Raw genomic sequence first — 24,323 nt, forward strand, 5'->3', positions numbered from 1 at the left:
AAAAAAAAAAAAAAAAAAGAAAACTGGAAGTTAAAACAATATCAAATTTTAAAAAACTACCCAGAAGAAAAGATTCATGGAATCATTAGCTTATAGTTGAACCTCAGTTTTAGTAAAATCAGAAGGATAATACTACTCTTATATTTTTAAAAACATGAATGGAGAGAATTTAATAGTGGGTATATAGTGATACAAAACTTAAAGGTATATAGGGATTCACTTAGGGTGAATAAGGTGGAATAAGACTGCTCAGTAAACACCTTTTCTGTATGTGCTGACAGCATTCTGGTGAGAAGGGTGGAGTGACTCATCCATAGACTAAGTTGTGAATACACATCGCCAGCACCACTCAATTATGGGGCGAGAGGGGAAGGCAGTGTCTGCAAAAGTCAAAACAGATTTTTGAAGCAGTTTCTTTTCCAGTCTCTGCAAAACCTACAAATTCAATTTTCCCTCTGTTGATTATTTTGCTTCTGAGACAGGGCCTTTCTCTGGCGGCCCAAATCTCCCAATCTCCCAAATGTTAAGGGCTTGGAGAGCTCTTTGGGGTAAGGTTTCCAAAAGGGCAAGGCTCCCAAGCCTCTGAATCTTTGCTGAGCTCTGGGGTTTCCAAAGCTCCATCCTCCTTCTAAGACACTGAGTTGCAAATGTGAATTGTTGGAACTCCTAAACCTTTGCCTCCTGGGTGGCCTCATAGCCTGTGCTCCTTCCTTGCTGTTTCACGGTAATGGATTACAACTCTGCCAGGCAGGCTCTCCCTGGAGCCCCAACTCCAGAGCAGCTACATTGACTCTCTTGACTATTTGGAGCAAACAACACAGCTCGGTCCAGCACCCTTTATTAGTTCACCACAAAAGAACGATTTATCATCAGAAAGCCTTCTCATTCTTTCATTTTCTTCAATTTAGGATGGAGGGAGAGTTGCACTAAGATCAAAGTGTCTTAAGACCAAAGTGATAGACGGGGGCATTTAGCCTCTACATAGCTGTAGTCCTGGTTCTGAATCTAACTGACTATGGATAGTTTTGGTCCAGTGACTTGAAAATAAAAGCTACATATAATCACACTAGCCACAGAACCCCCTTTTTGTATGGATGTATTATAATAATTTATAGTTTATCTGAATATGTTTTAAATGTCATTGTTATTATACTATGCAGATTTATGAATTAATCTTCTCAATAGAATGATATCATAGGCATTTTAGCTAATAAAGAATATTAACAAAAATTTTTGAAGGGCTTATGAAGCAGTCCTTTACCAATGCCCAAAATAGGAGTATGAAACTCAAAAAGGGGTTCTGAGTTGAGGAAATACATTTGAGATTAATCGTCATAAAGATAATAATGCAAATCTGGGAATATTTTACACAGTGCACACAAGAAATCACAGATTGAACCCTAAATCTTATCAATGCACAAGTTATCATGAGAAAGAAGAATGAGTGCAATGTGGCTGAGGAGAAGGAACTTGAGAGGTATGAAAAAGCCAGATTAAAAATTCACAGGTAGAATAATTCATTCTTTTATTCGAACATGACAACAAATGTAATTTTCTCTGAGCCTAAGGAAGACAAAATCTGAGAATTATACCTAATGACTCAGAAAATGAGAGGTGTTTTCCATTTATTCCTTAATATAGCAAGAGTTTACTGAGTGGGTTTTAGGTAAAAAGGATACTTTCTGTTTTCACTCATTTGTTTTACCTAAGGTGTTATCACTTTAATCAAGAAATTCATCCATTACACATCAGATCCTATGACTGATATGCTTCCAGACTAAGTTACCCTAAGGATATCCTATTTCTCTTGTTGTGGACTTATATATCACGTATTTTTCATGTCTACTTTGGACAACGAGTAAGGAAAACAAAAGAATTGATGCCTTTGAATGGTGCTGTTGCCAAGGCATATTGAACATACCATGAACGTTCAGAAGAAGAATAAACATGTCTTGCAAGAAGCACAACCAGACCAGAATGCTCTTTAAAGCAAGGATGGCACGGCTTCGTCTCACAGGCTTGGGATACGTTAGCAAGAGGACTCAACTCTGGAGAAGTATATGCTTGGGAAAGCGTGGTTCAGTAAAAAAGAGGAGATCCTTAACAGGATGTGTTGACGGAGAGGCTGCAACAACGGCCTCAAACACAGCAGTGATCTGAGGATGGTGCAGGGCCAGGCAACCATCCGTTTGGTTGTACGTAGTATCCCTATGAGCATCGAACACCACCACCAACAAATGAATGAACTTCTTCTGAGTCTAACCTAATCTAATCGTTTCTGAAAATGTTTGATAGAGAATGGTAAGCTTTTATACGCTTATTTTCATGCTCCTGTGCTGCAATGATTCTATGTTGAAATTCAAAGTAATAATGTAAAATATTTAAACTACATTCACTAAAGTTAACTCAGGTTGTTAGTGCTTCCAGGCATCGGACAGAAGCCAATATGGGCACACATGTAAGCCATATCTTCAAGAAAAGAAGGATAAAGTATCATGATACTGAACCTCGAACTGAAACAAGGTAGGCATTTAACTTAATTCTCAGAGAGCAGCACAATAGGAGAATATCTTTATCAGTAATTTCTGAATGCCTGCTACAAAATATTTCTATGTTGGTGCACATGCAGGTTCTCATGAACATTTAGAATACAGTGAACATTGAGGCAGGATATCCATGGACTGTTATACTTCAGACCTTGCTATGTTCCAAACCAAAAGAGAGAAATGCGTTGACATTGCAATCTGTGCTATACAAGAAGTCGGATTTTCCGTCTGCTGTGCAGATTCTGCTTCTTGCCTTTATGGTTGAAACACAATTAGGGGCTTATTTGGAGCAATAAAATTCTTAAATGTTGTTGGCTTTAACTTGTCAAAGGAGATCTGTTACTGGGCTTCAGCAGGGAAATATGACCCAAGGAACCCTGTGGTGTTTCAGTCGGGGGTGTCAAAGACAGTGCTGGAAAGATGTGTGAGGTACTGTGTCGGAGGACAGGCTGGAGGAAGCCACCGATAGAATATTTAACAGCAGAGTTGGAAGAGATGGATCAGCATTTGCAACCTAGATAAGCTGACATTTTCAGTGGGCTTTTCTCAGAGCACATCAGTTTATATGCAGTAGTTCCCAGATAAACATATCTTTAACTTAACTTGGAACATATGTGTCTTCTGGATCCCGTGAAATGATCTGAACTTCAATGTACTGTGGTATGAATAAGGAAAACCGAAGAAGAATTCATGCATTTCAAGTGTGGTGTTGGAGAAGAAGATTGAAATTATCATGGACTGCTAAAAGGACAGACAAGTCTGTCTTGGAAGAAATACAGCCAGAGTGCTTCTTAGAGGCAAGGATAGGGAGACTTTGTCTTCTACTTTGGATTTGTTGTCAGGAGAGACCGGGTTCTGCAAAAGGACACCATGCTTGATGAAGTAGAGGGGCAGTGAAAAAGAGAAAGGCCCTTATGGCAGTTACATAATCTCCTGTCAATTTGTGGAAGGGTGAGTATAGCCTGTCAATCAGACCTCAGCTTGATGACCTCATTTGGAGGCACAAAGGAGAAAAATCACTGACTGGAAGCCAAATACATAGTCTCTGCTTCATTTTCCTGCTGACAAGGCACATGGAGGTATGCTAGAGCCCTGGGCCTGGAGGAGCCACGTGAAGACCCATGCCAGCACTTAGTTCTCAAACTTCCTAATGCTGTGACCCATTAATACAGTTCCTCATGCTGTGGTGACCCCCAACCATAAAATTATTTTCGTTGCTACTTCATAACTGTCATTTTGCTACTGTTTTGAATAGGGCGACCCCTGTGAAAGAGTTGTTCAAACCCCAAAGGGGTTGTGACCCACAGGTTGAGAACTGCTGAGATGTTTTCACCACCATTGGATCCATAAGACTTTGTACCTACTAGACTGCAATCAGGATCATTGCATGGCTGTGTGATTCTAAAGAGAAATTTATGGGCTAGTCTTGACATATGGGGTAATATCGTACTTATGGACTTGATCTGGACTGGGCTGGGATGTTCTCTTAATATATAATTACTCTTTTCCATAAAGCTCTTTCTTATATACAGGAGTGTCTCCGGACTTGTTTCTCTAGTCTACTCGGATTAACACAGCCCTCAATGGAATGGATTGACCGAGTGACTGCAATAATGGGCACAGGCACAGGAACAATTGTGAGGGTGGCGCAGGACCAACTAGTGTTTCCTTCTGTTGTGCCTAAGTCGCTATGGGTTGGAACTGACTTGATGGCTCCTAACACCAGTAACAACAACAATATCTGGTTGTAATGGTTTAGTTTTGCTGCAATGGTTCTATGAAGCACGGTGCAAACTTCCTTCAAAGTTCTGGTTTGTTTGATTCCCAATTTCCTTTCCAGCAGGGATGCTTTACTGTCACACGCTGAGTTATTCTGTGTCATGTAATTGCCTTTCATAGGATAAAGCTGCTGCTGTGAAAGCTGGTTTAGAAACCTCTGAGTCACATCATTCTTGAAATTTCTCTTTATTAGTATAAATTTATCATTTTAGTCTTCTCTCTTAGAAATTCAAAATATTTGCTAAATAATGATTTGGCACATTGAATTAATTGTAACAATGTATCCTAATATACATAAATGTCATTTTGAGAATATGACTTCATAACTGCCATGTACACAGCTATCTATGCTACAAATCCATTGTGTAGCTTAAATGTTCAGATAAGCCTGACATTTTAATGTAATATTCAATGTACGTGGATCTGAATGAATGATGCATCAAAAGCTGATGAGTGATGCTTTCCACAAGGAACATGAGGAGAGCAAGGACAAAAACACACCCTCGATTTATTGAGAACTGGTTATAAATACACCATGGTTATAGATGTAAGTGTTAACACTTTTAATGCAAAGGGAAATATTTAATCAATTTGTTAGAACATCCTTTTAATGGCAAATGTAGAAATAGTTAAAATTAAAATCTATGAGAAGTAATTTCATTTCATAGATGTGTCACTTGATTTATGAGAAACTCTACTACAGAAGGAATAATAATTGGGTACTAAATTGCCTTTTTCAATTTCGAGGGAAATAGAGGCAGTAAGGACTCAAACATGCAGATTAGAAAAAATTAAATAGTACATAATGCTATTAATTTTATTCAATTTATCTTTCCCAGAATTTTTTGAAAAGTATGCAGTATTTTTTGCCTCAGACACAGGCCATCAATTCTTAGTTGCCCATCATAGCTTACCCTATGCACAACAGAACAAAATACTACCCAGTCCTACGCCATCTGGATAATCCCTGCTATGTTTCAGCCTCCTGTTGCAGCCCCAGTGTCAATCAGTCTTGTTGAGGGCCTTCCTCGTTTTTTCCCAACCCTCTACTTGACTCAGTAAGGACAGTGAATTATTCAATGTGGCTCTTCTAGCCAAAACCTCTAACTCCCAAAGTCCTTTTTTTGTGCATGTCTGGTAACAAGGTGGGGGAGGACACTGATCGGATTCACCTCTGAGTAATTGTGAGTAGGATGTCCTGGAGTGGCATCCTGCTATGCATACAATGAGCCAGCTGAGAGGCCGGAGGAGAAGTGTCATTGCTGGCAAACTCTAGCCTCGAGATGCCAGCACACTGAACCTCCTAGATCCGGAAGACAACTATACCACCGGAGCGCAGCTTCAGAACCAGGAACCAGAGCCTGGCCCAGAGTGCGGAACCAAGAGAAAGTATTCAGATGAGGCTTTTCCTGGAGGAGGCTGGTTGCTGAAGGGGTGCCTCTGGGCACATCAGTAGGGAAGTCGGGAAGTTGGGCTTGCTCATCCAAGGAACTGGAGCTGAGGGCTTTGGGGCTGAGGTTTCCTGGAGCACTTTATTCAGGGAGCTGGGTTGTCTGACCCTTAGAGCCTGAGCTTGGATGCCTTTGGGTTGGGGCTTACAGTGGCACGGTGTGCTCCTTTGGGCATTTATTAGCAGACCTGAAACTTTGTGACATCTCTGGGTGAACAACTATCCTGAGCATTTCTCATTGACATTACAATTTCGTAATTTCCTAATTTCACCTTTTAATCATGACTTTGTCTGTGAGCACTGTGAGTAGCTATTGCAATAGATAATAGAAATCAGTAAAGTTAAATAGAGAACATCAATTAAGGCAACACTCACCAAGAAGTTCTTGTCAAGAAACTGGTTCCTCATGATGACATGTGATGACATAGTCAAAGTGAAGCAGTCTTCCCATTCTCTCTCCTAAGGGACTTTCTGTCGTTACTTCTTTGAAGAGTGATGGGTTTGTTTTTCTGGAGGTGCGTGGTATATGAAATATTCTCTGCCAGCACAATAATTCAACTTTATCAAGTCTTCTTCAGACATCCTTATTCACTGTCTAGCTTCCACACGGATAAAAGGTAATTGAAAATGCTACGGGGCATCTTGTGCCTCAAAGCGCCTTCCTTCCAGGTTAGCACTCCAGAGATGGGTGCAGCAGATCCGCATGCTGCAGTGGGTTATTTGCGTTTGACTGCTGCTTCGATGGGCATTGGTCGTGGATACAAGGAAAATAAAATCTTGGACAACTTCAGTCTTTTCCGCATCTATCATCATGTTTCTTACTGGTGACGGCTTTTGTTTCCATTTTGTTGACGTGTAATCCATTCTAATGGCTGTACTTTTTGATTTTCATCAGTAAGTGCTTCAAGTTTTCTTCACTTTCAGCAAGGTTGTTTCATCTACATATTTCACATATAGATGAGTCTTTTCTTCGCTCCTGATGCTGTGTCTTTCTTCATATTACCCAATTTCTTGGAATATTTGCTTAGCATAGAAGTTGAATAAATATAGTAAAAGGATACAATCCTAATACAAGCTTTTTAAAATTTTAAACTATGCAGTATCCTCTTGTATTTTCAAATGCATGCCTGTTGGTCAGCGTATAGGTTCTGGCATCCCCATTCTTTTCTCTAAGTTGTTATGAGGAACACAATCAAATGTGATCAACTAGCTGTCTCTGTTTGGAGTATTTGCACTTCATATGGTCTCATACCATTTTAGGCCTATTTTTATAAACTAATAATAACTGTAAAGTTTAATTTTAAAACGTACTAATTTCCAGTACAATACACCAAGCAAATTGCATGCTTATTGTTTGTTTCAAAAGACAGTCATTGGACAAATATATATGTGCATATATATGTATCATTGCTTTTGTTTGTTTATATTTGTCACAATGATTGGGACAAAAAATGACATTTTCTGATCAGATGCCAAAGATATTTATTTCATAGGTGCAAACAATAGAACATTCCTTCTTGTAAAAAAAAACCCACCAAAACATCCCATATCTCACACATCTTTTTAAAACTTGGTTAAATGTATGTCAATGCTTTCAAATATTTAGACTGATCCATTTGTTATGTCTGTAATTTCGTACAATATATAATTAATATGAAACTTTTGAAAATGTGAGTAACCATGGTGGCATAGTGTTTACATTGTGGGTGACTAACTGCAAGGTCAGCAGTTCAAAACCACCAGACACAAAGTGAGGGAAGGGCACGCTTTCCACTTCCATAAAGATTCAGTCTCGGGAAAATCACAGCGCCAACTCTCCCCTTTCCTACAGGGCTGCTGCCATTGTCGGCGTCACTAGCGGACAGTGAGTTTGGTTTTGGTTTTTTGAAAATGTAAAGTCAATACTATCATCTCACCCTTTATCATTGTGCTTTATGATGTATGGACTTGTGGCAAGGCAGTTTTTAAGTGTTTTGCTTTATAATGAAAATTTTTAGATATTAAAAATTTTAGATAGAAAAAATTTGATATTAAAAATCCAGTACTTGAAAGATGCCTCAACTACCAATTGTTTTTTGTAGTGAAGTTTAAAAGCACATGTAAAATGTAAAATGTGGATGCTTTATCTGAATAACTTGCTACCAATTATGTCCTCATAGATGTGAGCATTCTTTGCTACATTATTGTCACCTTACCTTTTATTCACCAAGCACCTCACTGGTGGCAAATGTCGTGCTAAGTGCGTGATGCTGTGATGTACTATTTCAGGATCCCAAAGGAATCAGTTATCCTAATTCCCTAAACACTCAAAGATTTCAAAGTTTCTCCAGTAGCAACAAAAGACTCAACGGGCTAAAATGAATCATAATTAGGAGGAAAAATATATCACCAGATTATTTAACTTAAACTGTATTATTTAGTTATTACTTTTCCCCCACCTCCAAGCACTATGTAGACTGGAATTCAGCTGCATTGTAATGGTTGCAAATGCACAGAGTCCAGATAAACAATCGATTAAATAACTTCTTTTTAATGGTGTAATTGACCCTAAAACATAGTTTGCCAAGAAAAGTGACACCAAAATTTTTGTGTAAAAAAAACCAACAACAAAGAATATATAAATGGACTGCTTTGTGTTAATTTAAATCTTCATAAAGTCTCCTCTCTCTCAATTGACAGTACAGCACTACATGTTTACAGTCAAATTCAATCTTTTATCCAATTGTAAGATATTCTATATCAGCAAAGTTAAATGGCAATTCATTGAAGGGAAAAAATAAACCCAAATCAAGTAAATTATTGGAGAACATCACTACTTAAACAGGAGGGAGAAGTGTTATTCAACCTAAAAATTAGACCTCTCAGTTTGAAAAACAACTTGATAAACCCCTGAGAATTGAGGCGGGTTAATAAGTAGGAATGTGAAATGATTATAACTCATGTTAGAAATTACTGATTACACTGAAATATCACAAGTTATCATGTCTAAAATAAAATATATAAATGCAAAACCTATCAAAAATACAAAATGGATTTCCTTCCTTAGGAGAAACTACCAAACCTATCTTAAATGCATACACTCTATAAGCCTTCTCTGTTGAACAGCATGAGCTAAACAATAGACAAATCAATAAAGGATATTTTACTATGAGAATTATGATAGCATGTCATCACTCTCAGACTGAAGACCTTGGTAAAATTCTTCAATTTCTGCATCACCAGCTTTAGTGGTGTAGTCCAATAAACATGGGCTGGCAACTAGGAGATTGGCAGTTCAAAACAACTAGACACTCCTCGGGAGAAAGACGGGGTTTCTGCTTCCATAAAGAGTTACAGGCTCAGAAACTCACAGGGGCAGTTTCATCTTGTTCTACAGGTTACTATAAATTAGGCTCAATCTGAGGGTGGCGGGTTCTTATTTATTTATTTATTTATTTAGCGATTGGTGCTTAAATTTAAATAATAGTTGTATTAACTGGATTTCTTTGTATGTGAATAGATATTGTCCTACCACAAACAGCATTGTTTTTAAGACACATCTTGAAATGTCTTTGGATGAATGCAACACCATTCCTCTTTTATCTGTCATTCTCAGCACAGTAATCCATGTGATCATTTGATTCAAAATGGCCAATACAGTCTACTTCAGCTCAATAGTACCTAGAGCATTGATCTTTATGACTTCCATTTCCTTTTGTCAAATTCCAATTTTCCCTAGATTCATATTTTGTACATTCCAAGTTCTACTTATAAATAGGTGCTTGCAGCCGTTTCTTCTCTTGTGGAATCATGGCCCATCGGTAAATGAAGGTCCTGAAGCCTTGCTCCCAAGGCCTGACTCCCTCTCGGTCATAACAAACAACCCTTGAGAAGACACCCCTTCTTCAGTCTTATTCTGAGTGCCTTCTGACATGAGGGGCTCATCTTCTAGAATGATCTCTGACAATGTTCTACTGCTATCCAGAAAAGTGGTGGTGGCTTAGCCTGTATTCCTATTCATAGTCTGCTCTTAATTGGGAAACTCTGGTGAAATCTAGTTAATTTGGGTGAAATACCAGTGACATTGCTTCCAGCATCACAGCAATCCACAACCCACCACTGTAAAACAAATTGACCCAGTAAACAGGCAGAACTAAAGAAATAGGTGCACGTAGAGGCACATGAACAATGGGACTAACAGGCATATCATAATTTTTTAAAGTAAACAGACCTATCTTTGAAAATGCTTCATATTTTGTTCCTTTATTCTCCAATATGTTTACTTTTACTATGTTTCTATTTTTTTAAGATCATTTTATCGGGGACTCTTACAGCTCTTATAACAATCCATATGTCAATTGCATCAAGCACATTTGTACATATGTTGCCACCATCATTTTCTAAACATTTACTTTCTATTTGAACCCCTTGGTATCAACTCCTCTTTTTTCCCTCCCTCCCCTCCCCTGTGACTCCTTGATACATTACAAATTATTATTATTTTCATATCTTACACCAACAGCAAGAATGATAGGCTTACATTTTAATTTTTAAAAAGTAGTGTTTCAGTTTTCCAAGAAATAAAGCAAAATAGAAATTCAAGAACAGGGAAGACTTGAAGAAAATGGAATAAAGGTTTTATTATATTACTAATTAATACAAAGTTAATTCTTGAGATCAAAAGAATGTACTAAAAAGAGAATGCAATTAGAAATACAAAACATGGATTTTACTCTTCCTGCATTACTTACAAAGAATGGATTAATAAAAACCATTGAATTTCCTTGGAATTCAATTAATTTCATTAATAAAAAAAGATAATAGTGACTCCATACATTTTTCCAAATATAATAGGAAATCTACTAGAGAAATTTAAAATGTACTGGGTAGTCATGTCATAACATCTTTACATCAGTCTATGTGTTTCTATATTTCTAATTGACTATCTTGGCCTTGTAAAGTTTCTGCCTCCCTGGTTAACAACCTTTTCCCTATGTTGCTAATGTCATATCAGATTCTCACTACTCAGTCTTTTCTAATGATATATGTCATCGATGATTCATAACTGCATAAATCATGCAATCTCATTGTTTATTACACTCGTTTATTATGTGTGTATATATGTACATATATATTGATCAATATATATTGATTACCTCACTTTAATTGCCATATAGTAAAATAATGCCTATGCAGTGTTTCATTGAGGTGGGGAAATATAGTTTGAGAAAATATAGTTTGAAAATTGTTTCAGGTGAATGCTTTCAATATTTTAAAAATACATATCCGTGATATCATTACTACTAATAATCTTATCCAATTATGTAAACACATTCACAAAATCATTGACCAATAATCTTTAAAAATTCCAAGAATATGGAAGACAAGTGAGGGCTGATAAACATTATAGATTTCTGAGGATTAAGGAGAAATAACAACTGAATGTCACTTATTTTAAGAATTATGGATCAGGAAAAGGACACTAGTGACATCTGGTGACATCTGAATAGAGTCTGTAATTGGATAATAGCATCGTACCAGTGTTACTTTCAGAATTTTTATGACTGTCCTCTATTGATATAAGATGTTAACTTTAGGAGAGTTTGAATGAAGTGTTACTCCAGTTTTTCTGGGATTACAAGATCATAGATATCAAAGACAATTTAATACTTCAATTAATTATCCATTTGAATAATTCATATTGGGTACCTTATATCAGAACATTCTGAATTATAGTTTACCTTTTTAACAGATTCAGGTTGTGGTTCTCAGTAAGGAAGTATTTAGGACACTTGGATTGATCCTCAGAAAGGAAAAATGGCTGTCGGTGCCTGAAAGGAAATCTTGCAGGTTCTTTGCTCTGACCTCTGGAAAGGGGCCCAGGGCCTACTTTCTCCACACCCCCTACACTAGTCCGCCAGGTGATTGTTCTGAATTGCATTTCACTCACCTTCATATTATAATAAGTGTTATAATATTATAGTTTAATATAATTTATAATATAATATAATAAATATAATTATAATAAAAATTATAATATAATTTATAATATAATAAAGACAATATTATAATAAGTGTTATTAGAATGGTAACCCTCTCACAAATAGACTGGTTTTTTGCTCAGACTCATCTTCCTTCCCCTAGCTCTACTGACCATGGGTTTTGTTTCGTGTTGTTGTTGCAATTGTGTCTAGACACCTATGCGCCTCCACTCTACTTCTCAATACAACCACGGTCCGAACCAGGAGAATAGTAGCAGATTTAGTCCCAACATCAGTTGGGTGTCTAATTTGGATTTCTGGATTTGTAGTGCTGTTGGAAATGCACCAATATTGCTATATAATGGTTCCCAAAAGATGTCTCAAACTAAATATTGTGAAACCTCATATTTGAAACCAATCATCACTGTTGTTTGCCAAAATCACATGAGATTCATGCTCCTTTCTCTGTAACACTGTCTCCATTGTAGTAAAAGTGAACTCTGTGTTTGTCTGGGTTGATGAGAGAAACAAATTCATAGACTCTCAATGTATATAAGAAAGAGGTTTATATATAAGAGCAAACATCCCTGCCCAGATCAAGTTCATAAGTCCAATATTAGCCCATATGTCCAATACCAATCTATAAAGTCCTTTTCAGACTCCCAAAACACATGCAATGATGCTGAATTCAAGAAGATCACAGGCCAATGGGTGGGAAGTCTTGTAAGCATCTCAGCATTGGCAGGGATTTCTACATGGCTTCTCTAGCTCAGGGCACTAGCGTAGTTCCATGTGTGTTGTCAGCTGCTATGTCTCTCAGGCAGTGAGTGAGAAAGAGACTGTCTCCTGCCTCCAACAAAGCAATACAGGAGTTCCCAGAATCCTCAGGAGAAGGCTATGTATGCCCACACAGAGGCCTCATTGGCTATATCCTGATTGACAGGCTAGACTCCACCCCTACACTCTTAATCCTCAAACTGACACCAGATTATGTAACTACCACACCCTCATATTTAGATTGAGAGTAAATTCAAGATAAGGCTCATGAACAGTTACAATAAAAATAGTCAATTACATGTGTTTTCTTCCCCTGAAGTATAGCTGAAAGCTGCTCAATTTTTACTTATTCACTTGAAAAACTGCTGTCAAACAAGTCTAATTAAAGTTACTGTGAACACTTTTCAATCATGCTACTTCTAAATCTAATGCAAACAATTAATCAAGCCAACCAGAGAGAAAGCTACGCCACACACTCAGGCTTCGTCTAAGCAAAGTCAATACACCACTGATGGAAGTATTTATTTATAGCATGAATCCCTCAAAGTGAAAAAAAACAACATAGATCTCTATGTTGGCAGAAAGGTAGGTATTATTTAGCTATGTGCATCCAAACATGTTTAACTTTTTAGCCTTTATTTTTTGTTTCAAATTGTTCAAATGGCAATCGTTAGCATCATTTTATACTGTACAAACTGCATTTCACAAGCTGTTCACGTACAGCAAGCAGTAAACAGTATATGTTTTGAAATGAATGTTCTCAAAAAGTGTAGACATTTCCAGATTGTTTTATTGGCTAAGATTGGAAGCTAAAGCATAAGAAAGATCCATCATAAGATAATAGAGAGAGAATGACTTGCTACATGTAGTTGCTGATTGGTTTGCAGATCACGCTCTATTGATAGGAGAGTTAGCATAAAATGTAACATGTCCAATGTACTCCAAAATTAACCTTTAAAGTCTTAACTTATTTTGGTACTTTAAAAGAATTTATTACCACAAAATTAATATATATTACTTACAGATAAGCTTAACATACTAATAAAAAACTAAAAATATGAAATGTCATCATTAGGAAATTATTACTATATAAATATATTAAACATACATATGCATGTGTAAATTAATTTAATATCTGAAAATAAAATCACATTATACATATATCATTACACATAATCTCTCTTTGTATTCCAAATAATTATCAAAATAAATATCCAATTGATATGCAATCTGATCCAACAACAGTAACAATGTCCTTTACATCTACTTTAGCCAATGTAGAATCTAATGCAAGATAAACTATGCCTAGTTGTTATGATCCCTGATTATATTTTAACCTTGTATAGTCCTTTGTGTGACACAAAACTATTGATAGGACCAGTTATTATAAAAGTTTCTTTATTGACAGCAAAATAAATGTTGAAGAAATTCTGAAATATTACATTAGCTTGGTATTTTAAATTGTATAGGGAATATTATAGATGCCTTTCTATAAACTTTTATAGATGCTTTTATAAACTTTCAATAATATTGATTCAACGCTATTATAATAAAACTAACCTAATACAGTTGGGACAGAACAAGGGCACACTGCATGGTTTAAAATTAGGAAAGGTGTGCATCAGGGTTGTATCCTCTCACCACACGTGTCCAGTCTGTATGCTGAGCAAATCATCAGAGAAGCTGAATTTTAGGAAGAAGAGTGTGGCATCAGGATTGGTGGAAGGTTTATTAATAACTTGTGGTATTCAGATGATACAACATTGCTTGCTGAAAGTGAGGAGGAATTGGGCACTTACTGATGAAGATCAAGGATTGTAGCCTTCGGTGTGGATTACAGCTCAATGTAAGGAAGACCCAAATCCTCACAACTGGACCAATAGATAAGATCAAGATAGCTGGAGAAAAGGTTGAAATTGTCAATGATTTTGTGTTACTTGAATCTGCAATCAAAGATCATGGAAATAACAGGCAAGAGATCAATAGATGAGTTGCATTAGGTAAATCTGCTGCACAAGACCGCTTTAGAATATTGAAAAGCAAGGATTTTACATTGAGGACTAAGTGTGCAACCCAAGCCCTGGAATTCTTCATGCATCATATGCAAGTGAAAGTTGGACATTGGATAAGGAAAACCATAGACAATTTGATGCAATTTGAATTGTGGTGCTGTAGAAGAATATTAAAAATACCATGGACTGTTAAAGGACAAATCTTTATTGAAAATAGTAAGGCCAGAGTGGTCCTTATAGGGAAGTACGGCAAGAGTGTGCCTGGCATACTTTGGACATATTGTACAGAGAGACCAGTCTCTGCAGGAGGACATCATTTTGCTGAGCAGAAGGAAGCACAAAAGAGGAAGGCCTTCAATGAGATGGATTGACACAGTGGCTGCACCATTTGTGATGGTGCAGGACTTCGAAGTGTTTTGTTCTGTTGTGCATCAGGTCACTGTGGGTAAGACCTGATTCAATGGGATATAACATCATCATCATCAACAACAACTATCCTGGATTTCTCTTCATTTAATTTTTCATTTTAATAATATTCTGTAAAGTACAATTAGAATTGATAGAATGCCGCAGAAGTGAGATTGGATTATAAAATCATTGAGCTTTAATCGATTAATATGACCCTTCCAGTCATAATCACTTATGTAATATAATTTTGGACTTCATATGCTTGTGGCTATAGTCCCAATTTGGAAGGTATCATATGCTAATGAACAAGAATAGGACGAGAATAAGATCTGATCCTAGCAGAGGTGTGTAAGGGTTGTATGGGTCACTGTTACTGGTAAGGAATGTAAGGAATAAAAGGCTACAGCTGAGACGGGAAAAGCTGCTTCTGGAGTAGCCTGGGAAAACCTGGTTGACTAAGCTTAGTAAGAGGTCAATGCCTACTGGAAACACCCTGCCCTGAGACCCAGGTCATGTGTGCATAAACAACATAGAATTCAGGGAGAGAGAAGAGATGATTATATTTCAGTATCAAAAAGAGGTGAAGGATTATATATTAACTTGATTGTTATATGTTAATATTGCTACTCAATATAACTCCCACCAAATTACCTTTCCCTGCATGGGTCTGGGGAGAAAGTGGGGAAAGCTATTAATAGGATTCACTTATGAGTAATTGTGAACAGGATTCCCTGGAATGCCATCCTCCTGTGTATAAAATGTTCCCTCTGAGGAGCAGGAGGAGGGATCTCATTACCAGCTAGAGCCAGGAGTGCAGCACGTTCTCTGGACATGAGATCCCTGCCCAGAGAACTTCCTGGAACCAGATGACAGCTATATCATTAAAGAAACCACAGAAGAACCAGAAGCCAGAGCATGGAATAGAATGGAGTACTTCCTAACCAAAGCATCAGGTAAATCTTTGTGTTTTTGCAAAGGAGGCTGCCTTATGGACTGGGGTGCTTCTGGGCAGCTAATTCAGGAAGCTGGGTTTGCTCCCATGGAGCTTGAGCTGAATGCCTTCAAGTTGAAGCTGGAGCAGAATGGTATGTCCCTTTGGGCATCGATGAGCAGATCTGAAAGAACTTTGTAACATGTCCTGATAAACAAGTAGCCTCAGCACTTTTCACTGGCATTGGTACGTGTTCACTTCCTTAATAAGCTCTTTTATCATAAAATTTGTGTGAGCTCTGGGTAGGCATTGCAATGGATATTAGAACCCAGAGAGGTAAAATAGAAAATACAAACTTTGAACAGGAAACATCCGATTAAAATTAAATGTGCGCTTCTTGTAAGATAGCAGATGAAGTCGATATGCCTTCTACCACCAAAAACTGCAGAGATCCAATGAGACAGATGCAGATGATAGTTCCGTAACCTGGAGAGTCAAAGGAAAGGATAATAAAGTAGAATGCATACCGACTGAAAGAAATTGAACACAAGCTTCTAAGGAGACAAACAGAACAGGTAAATGGTCAGCATAACCTTGATAACCAAGCCAGGCAAACACATCATTAAATTTATACAAAATATTCTTTATGAAAATAGACATAAAATTTTCCAAAACCTCCAGTAGAAACTGACAACCTATAAAAAAATAGTATACCATGAATAATTAAGACTCAAATCAGATATGCAAAGATGGTTTAACATTAGAAAGATATTAACATAATCCACCACACAAATAAAAAGCAAAGAAAAGAACCACATGATCATATCAATTAATGCAGAAAAAGAAAAGTATATATCCATTTTTAGAAAAATTAAATAGGAATCCAATTTCACACTATATACAAAAACAAATTCAAGATGAATCAAAGCCTACATGAAATATCTAGAACTATAACTATTATCAAAAAAACAAAAAGAATGACAAATTTAGAGACTTTAATAAATGGCATAACCACATTATCAAACCTAACCTAAAACACACAAATATCAGAAGACAAATTAGATGACTGGGATCTTCCAAAAGTCAGACATTTGTATACATCAAAAGCTTTCATCAGCAGAGAAAAGAGACTAGAAAAAAAATTGACAATGGCATATCAGACAAAGGACTAATCTCTCAAGTTCATAGAAAGCTCAGCACCTCAACAAAAGAAAGACAAATAATCCAAAATCTAACTGAAAATCGGGCAGACAACATGAACCTGCACTTCACCAAAAAAGACATTCAGGTGACCAACAAGCATGTAAAGAAATGCTTATGATCACTGGCTACTAGAGAGATGTAAATCAAAACAATAATGAGATATTATCTCATTATTAGCAGCAAAGTAAAAACAAAACAAAACAAAAATCCCCCACAAAATTTGACCAGTGCTGACTAGGGACTGAAGAGACTGGTTGTTGGTGCAACCAAAGTGGAAAATGGTTATGGAGCTTCCTTAAAATATTACTAATCGAAATACCACGAGTCCCCAAAGCTCCATTATTGATATACATCCCAGAGAAATAAAAAGAAACTCGACAAGATAGATACTAAATATGCACCGAAATTCTCTACAGTATTTCTCACCATAGCAAAAGGATGGACCCAACAGAAATGCCCATCAACAGAAGAATAAACTATGGTATGCACGCAAGTGGAATGCCACACAACTTTAAAGAATAACAATAAATGTAAGAAACACGTCATATCATAGATGAACCTGGAAGATATTAATACTGAGTAAAAGCAAGTAATCACAAAAGCACAATGATTGTCAGAAAAATTTCTTTCTAAAACAAACATTCCTTGATGATTTTCAGAAGTGGGACCTAAATTACTAACTAGAGAGTAGACGTATCACTTGGGTGATGGTGAAGGCAATACTCAATAAGAACGAGGTCAGCGAAAAATGTGTAGGTGTTACAACATATAGAAATTGTTTAATGGAAAGCTGATTTGCTCTTAAGCCATCTCCCAATTCCCATTAAAAAAACACACCTGAAAATCCCCAGTATCGATAGTTGTTATTAATAGAATGAAGCCAATAAAATATCCCCAAATTCTGCTTTTCATCATGTGGCATTCATCTAAAGTCTATCCTGTCAAGAAGAAGTCAGGGTGATGAAAATCAGAATGCATTTTAGCAATTAGTTCAAGGACTAATGGACCACAAGGAAACACGTCTTCATGACCCTAACACCAGAACTCCAAGATGCCCAGCTACTACAGCCCACCACTCTGAAAAGGATCACATTAGATGGTCCTCTCTAGAGTGGGAGAAAAGTGTGGAAGAAAATTCAAAGTCATGAAAGAGTCTAAGAATCCTAGTTGAATACTTGTGGAACCCCCAGGACTAGGGTTCTGTGTCATATTTCACATCTAGAATTGAACTCACACCCATCGTTCAATGCTCATTCAATTAACAGACAGGTCTATAAGAAGAAACATAACACTAGAAAGGTACACACAATATAAAATTTAAAAAAATTGTAGTATTTGGATGATGTTTTGTCAACTAGACACTCCTGGCTGAGCATGAAGTCAAATATGTCAATCAAGCAGTAGCTGGAAACATCTCTTTGGGAGTGTGGCCTTGTGAATGAGAGGGAGGGACTCTTGGAACTGCCTCTTTCTCTGCCCTTTGCCTTCTGGCTTGCCGGGACTGTGCAGCTGACCCTGAGAGCTGTAGGCACTGAATTTATATCCAGGTGACACTGCACCCACCACCCTGTGAGTCTACTTCTTTCTAATTCGCCATTTTGTGCACTGACATGCAGCTACATAAGTCTAATGAGGGATTTATGGGCTTGTGAACTTGAGCTGGACTGAACTGGCATGTGTTCTTGATATAAAATTACTTCTCGATATAAACCTATTTCTTATATGAGTGACATTGGATTGGTTTCACTAGAAAACACAGTCTAAGATACCATTTCAGATCAAAAGGATAGCATTTACCTAAGGATAAAGTTCAGAAGGGTAAATAAGAAACAAAACTTGTATGAATTATTGAATGGAAAACCGATCTGCTTGTAAACCTTCACCCAATTCACAATAAAGATTAAAAAATAAGAATTGATACATTCAAAAAAAGGATGTTGATGAGTACTATTGAACAATTTATTTTCTGTGATCTGCTAGTGTAATAAACAAATCTGTTTGGGAAGTAGAAAATCCAGAATGGTCCTGAGAATTGAGGATGATGACACTTCATCTAATGTACTTTGGATATGTTTTCAGGAGATACCAATCCCTGGAGAATGGCCCTTAATGATAGCGGTTTGCATAATAGCTGCAATAATGAACTCAACTATAGCAATGGCTTTGAGTACATGCCTAGAAATGGAGTTCCTAGATACATTATAATTCTATATTTTAAAGTTTTAAAGAATTATTACCATTTCCAGCTAACATTTTAATTTTGCTCTTGCTTTTTTGTTTTTGTTTTATTATGGTTTTCTTCATGAAGATACATCTCCTTTTGGTCCCGATTTACATTTGCTCATGGAGTCAACATTCTAAGTGCACAGCTATTAATCAAAATGTTGATGTTTCCAATCCCCTCGAATGTATCTGGGTAGATCACAAAGATCACAGTTCCTGACAGCACTGTGGAATCCAGTTCGACTCTGAACCAGACCTTGTTTATTATTAGAACAAAAGTAGGATGACCATTGAGTGATAATTAAATATAAGAAGAAAAAATATCTTCCAATTCTATTGGAAAAACTTACATTTCCTTCTTTATTTTATTCCCTTTTTGCAATTAAAAAAATGGTTTTGTGGATCTTTACAATCTAGTAGAGTTAATTTTTATCTTTCTTAATAATTTTGAGCACCAACAGACTAGAGCTAGACAGGACAAAAGGGGGAAGCATGCTTAAGTATACCATTGTTGCTATCATCCTGAGTCAAAGTGTGTAATTTAATGCATTCTGAAGTTTCATTCTGAACTAGGTTCTGGTTTCCCAACAGAAGCTTCCTACAGGAACAGAGCTCCATCAGTCAAATGCACGTGAAAAGAAATTCAAACATAAGTCAGAGTTAATTAATCTCCAGGGGCTACACTCTTGAGAAAAACCCAGTCAGTGTAATGATAGCAGGAAAATTCAGACCAGGAGAAGAAAACTTGGAAAGAAATCTAATCAATACAAAGAATAAAAATATGATGCATTTGAGTGGTATATGGAATCAGGACACATTCTCAAATACAAATTATATTTCTCACTTTAAATTATCTATCCTTTCAGTGGAAATTTGAAATTAAGAGAGAAAACATAACTTTTCAGATCACAAATTACTTTTAGGGCCTTTATGAAGTTTGTCAAGATAAAAACACATCGTGTGGGATAAACCTAATTAAGAGCTGGACCCAAGGAAAACATTAATGCTTAGAATTCTCTGGGCATAATTAATGACTTAGTTGCCACTATAGTTTTGTTTTCTCAGTCTCAACTTCAGCCTACATTATCATATGATTGCCTTTCTGCTTCTCTTCCCAATGGGATTTTTGCCTTATGAAAGTTCTATTGACAGACACTAAAATCAAAAGGGACACGTCTAGAAGAGAATTTGAGTTTTGAATCAGTTGTGAGTTGCTGCTGAGATGAGATAGAAATAACTGGAATAAATTACCATCGGTGAAGAAAATATTACATGAAAAGTTTGGAATTACCTGAATAACTTTAAACTCAGTTTCAAAAAGTTAACATAAACTTTTAGGAAGAGTGATGGTGTATTTGCTCCTTATTGCCCTTCCTTTTGAATATTAAGAATTGCTGAATTTTTCACTATAAGAAAAATATTTGGAGCACATATGACTGGTCGTGGTTTATTTCTTACCTCTTCTGGATATATGCCCAATAGAAGGATAACTGGGTCATAAGGTAGCTCAATATCCATCTTTTTTAAGTATTGCCAGATCGCTTTCCATAGTGGCTATACATGTTCCTATCTCACCACATCTGCTCCAACATTTGTTGCTCTCTGATTTTCTGATTTGGGCTAACCTCAGAGTGTTAGATGGTATATCTCATGGTAATTTGGATTTGCATTTCACTGATGGCTAATATTCAGGAGCATTTTCTCATTTGTTTATTGGCCATATGGGTCTCCTCCTAGTGAAACTTTTTTTTTCAGTTCTTTTGCCCACTTCTTCAAAGGGTTAACAGTTTTCCTCTTTTTGCAGGCAAGGGGGGTATTGTAGATTTTCATAATAAGCCCTGTGTCTGTTGTGTCATTATTAAAAATCCTCTCCTAGTCTGTGGGTTGCCTTGTTACCCTCTTGGTAAAGTCTTTTGATGCACACAGGTGTTTTATCCTTATTAAATCCCACTTGGCAATTTCAGGTTCCTCTGTGTGTACCCTGCATTATTGCAGTTAGCCATTGTATTCCCTAGGCCAAGGTTCTTAGGTTTGTCCTGATTCCTTCACTAATGGTCCTAAATGTTTGGAGTATTACTTCTAGGTCCGTGATCCACCTTGTGTTTGTTCTTGTGCATGGGGTGAGGTTGACATCTTGTTTCATTTTTCTACATGTACATTTCCATTGTTTCCAGTACCAGTTGTTAAATAGGGCATCGTCCTTCCACTTGATGCTTTTGAGGCCCTTGTCGAAGATCAGTTGTCTACATGCTGATGGTTTTATTTCTGGGTTTTCTGTTCTTTTCCATTGATCTTTGTATATCTCATGCCAGTACCATGCTGTTTTGACCACTGTGGCTGTGGAGTAGGTGTGAAAGTCAGGTAAAGGGAACCCTCTGACTATGTCCTTCTTCTTGAGGAGTTCTCTGCTAGTTCTGGGCTTCTTCCCTCTCCATATGAAATTGCTGGTCATTTTTTTCCAATTCTTTGAAGAAGGTTGTTGGTATTTGAATCAGGATAGCATTAAACTTATAAAGGGAGCTGGGTAAGATAGACATCTTTACTATATTGAGTCTTCTAATCCATTTGTGGAGGTTACTTTTGTTTGCCTGTAGTAGGGTCTTGTAGTTTCCTTGTAGAGATCTTTTGTTTTTTGGTTAGTTATAACTGTAGATATTTCAGTTTGTTCTTACTATTGTGAATGGCTCTGCCTTGTTGATCTCCTCCTCCATGGTGGTGTCTGATGTATATAGCAAACCAATCGACTTCTTTTGTTAATCTTGTATCCTGCCACTCTTCCATATTCCTCTATAGCTGTCAGTACTATGGTTGTGGCACTTTGGGGATTTTCAATGTATAGAATCATGTCATCTAAAAATAATGATAATTTCGCCTCCTCCTCTCCCATTTGAATACCTTTGGTGCCCTTCCATTGTCTTATGTTATTAGCTAGGACCTCCAGTACAATATTAAATAGAAGTGAGGACAACGGACATGTTTGGTCCCCTTTATCAGTGGGATTGATTTCATCTTTTCTCAATTGACTATGATGTTAGCTGTCAGCTTTTTGTAGATAGCGTGCATTAACTTGAGGAATTGCCATTCCATTCCTACCCTCCTGAGCCTCTTTATTCGGAATGGGTGTTGGATCTTGTCAAATGCTTTTTCTGCATCTATGAACATTATCATGTGCTTTTTATACTTTTTCTTATCAACATGGTGTATAATATTGATGGATTTTCAGATGTTAAACCATCTCTGCATCCCTGGGATGAATCCTACCAGATCCTGATGGATAATGCATTTTTTATACTTTTGTATTCCATTGGCTAATATCTTCTTGAAGATTTTTGCATCTATGTTCATTAGAGATATTGGTCTATAGTGATCTCTTCCTGTGGGATCCTTGCCCTGTTTGGGTATCGACATTATACTGGCTTCATAAAATAAATTTAGGAGTTTGCCATCCTTTTCTACACTCTGAAATACTTTGTGGAGGATTGGTGTCAGCTCTTCCCTGAATGGAAGGTATGAGTCACCAGAGTGCAGTAAAGCATAGATGAAACACACTATATTCCTCTACTTCCTTGAGGCTTCCTCACCCCCTCACTACCGTGACCCCAGTGCTGCTTCTCAATTCAGACTAGACCAGATCATGTACACAGGTATAGATAAGAGATGGGAGCTCATGACACACAGAATCCAGGAACAGGAGTGGGAATAATGATACCAGAAGGGTATGGGAAAGAGGAGGAGAGGAAGAAAGAAAGGAGGAACCAATCGCAATGATGGACACATAACCATACACCCTTCTCCAGGGGGAAGAACAACAGAAAACATGGGGGAAGGGAGACAGAGGTCGGTTGAGAGATGAAAATAATAACAATGTACAATCTATTAGGGAGTTATGAGTGTGGGACAGGGGGAGGGAAACGGAAAAAAAGAGGAGCTGATACATATATATTTAGTAATGACCACTATCACCTAGTGAAACCTATTTACTGGGTATGAAATGTCCAAACAGATCCCTCAGCTTACAGAATTTCCAGAGAAGGAAATCACAGGAAGCATAGCTTAAAATAATATGGATTATAAAGCAAAACCAGGACTTTCTTTAAATTTGAAAGGAATCTTTGAACAAATGAAAAAGACACCAAGTATATGTATGTATATACATATATATCCCAGAGACAAATCTCTAATATGAAGTCTACAATTGTCCAGAACAAAGCCAAATATAAAAAAATCTAAGCAGTTATCCTCTCACCATACATATTCAATATTTATGCTAAGTAACTCAAACAATAAGAATATATGACTGAGAATGTGACATCAGGATTGAAGGAAGAGTCATTAACAACATGTGATACACAGATGACACAACCTTGCTTGCTGAAAGTAAGGAGGACTTGTGGTACTTAATAGTGAAGATTAAATACTTCAGTAAAGATTACATCTCAATCTTAAGAAAGCAAAAAATCCTCACAACTGGATTAATAAGCAACATAAGGGTTCAAGGAGAAAAGTGTGAAGCTGTCATGGGCTTCATTTGACTTGCATTCACGATGCACGTCCACGGAAGCATCAGTAAAGAAATAAAATGAAGGGTTGCACTGGACAGTTCTGAAGCAAAGAGACCTCTCGAAAGGATCAAGGAGCAAAGATGTCACTATGAAAACTGATGTTCACCGGACTCGACCCAAACCCACCACCAGGAGTACATTCTGCCACCCAGCTGGAACCGACCGCACAAAGTAAGCCTGCTCTGTAGAGTTTCTAGGTCTGGAAATCTTTATGGGAGCAACAATGCTGATCTCTCTCCAGTGAAGACGATTCAGGATTGGAACTACTAACCTCACAATCGGCACCCAGTTTGAAATGGATGAAAAATAATTGTCTTGAATTATGCTTTGGGTGAAGAATATTGAATATTGAAGAATATTGGGTGAAGAATATTGAATATACCATATACAATTGGAACTTCCAACCTCACAATAGGCACCCAGTTTGAAAATGGATGAAAAAGAATTAATGCCTTGAATTATGTTTTGGGTG

This window comes from Echinops telfairi, unplaced genomic scaffold, assembly GCF_000313985.2.
Source record: "Echinops telfairi isolate 266 unplaced genomic scaffold, ASM31398v2 ScPeMD7_7410;HRSCAF=8448, whole genome shotgun sequence".
Lineage (NCBI taxonomy): Eukaryota > Metazoa > Chordata > Mammalia > Afrosoricida > Tenrecidae > Echinops > Echinops telfairi.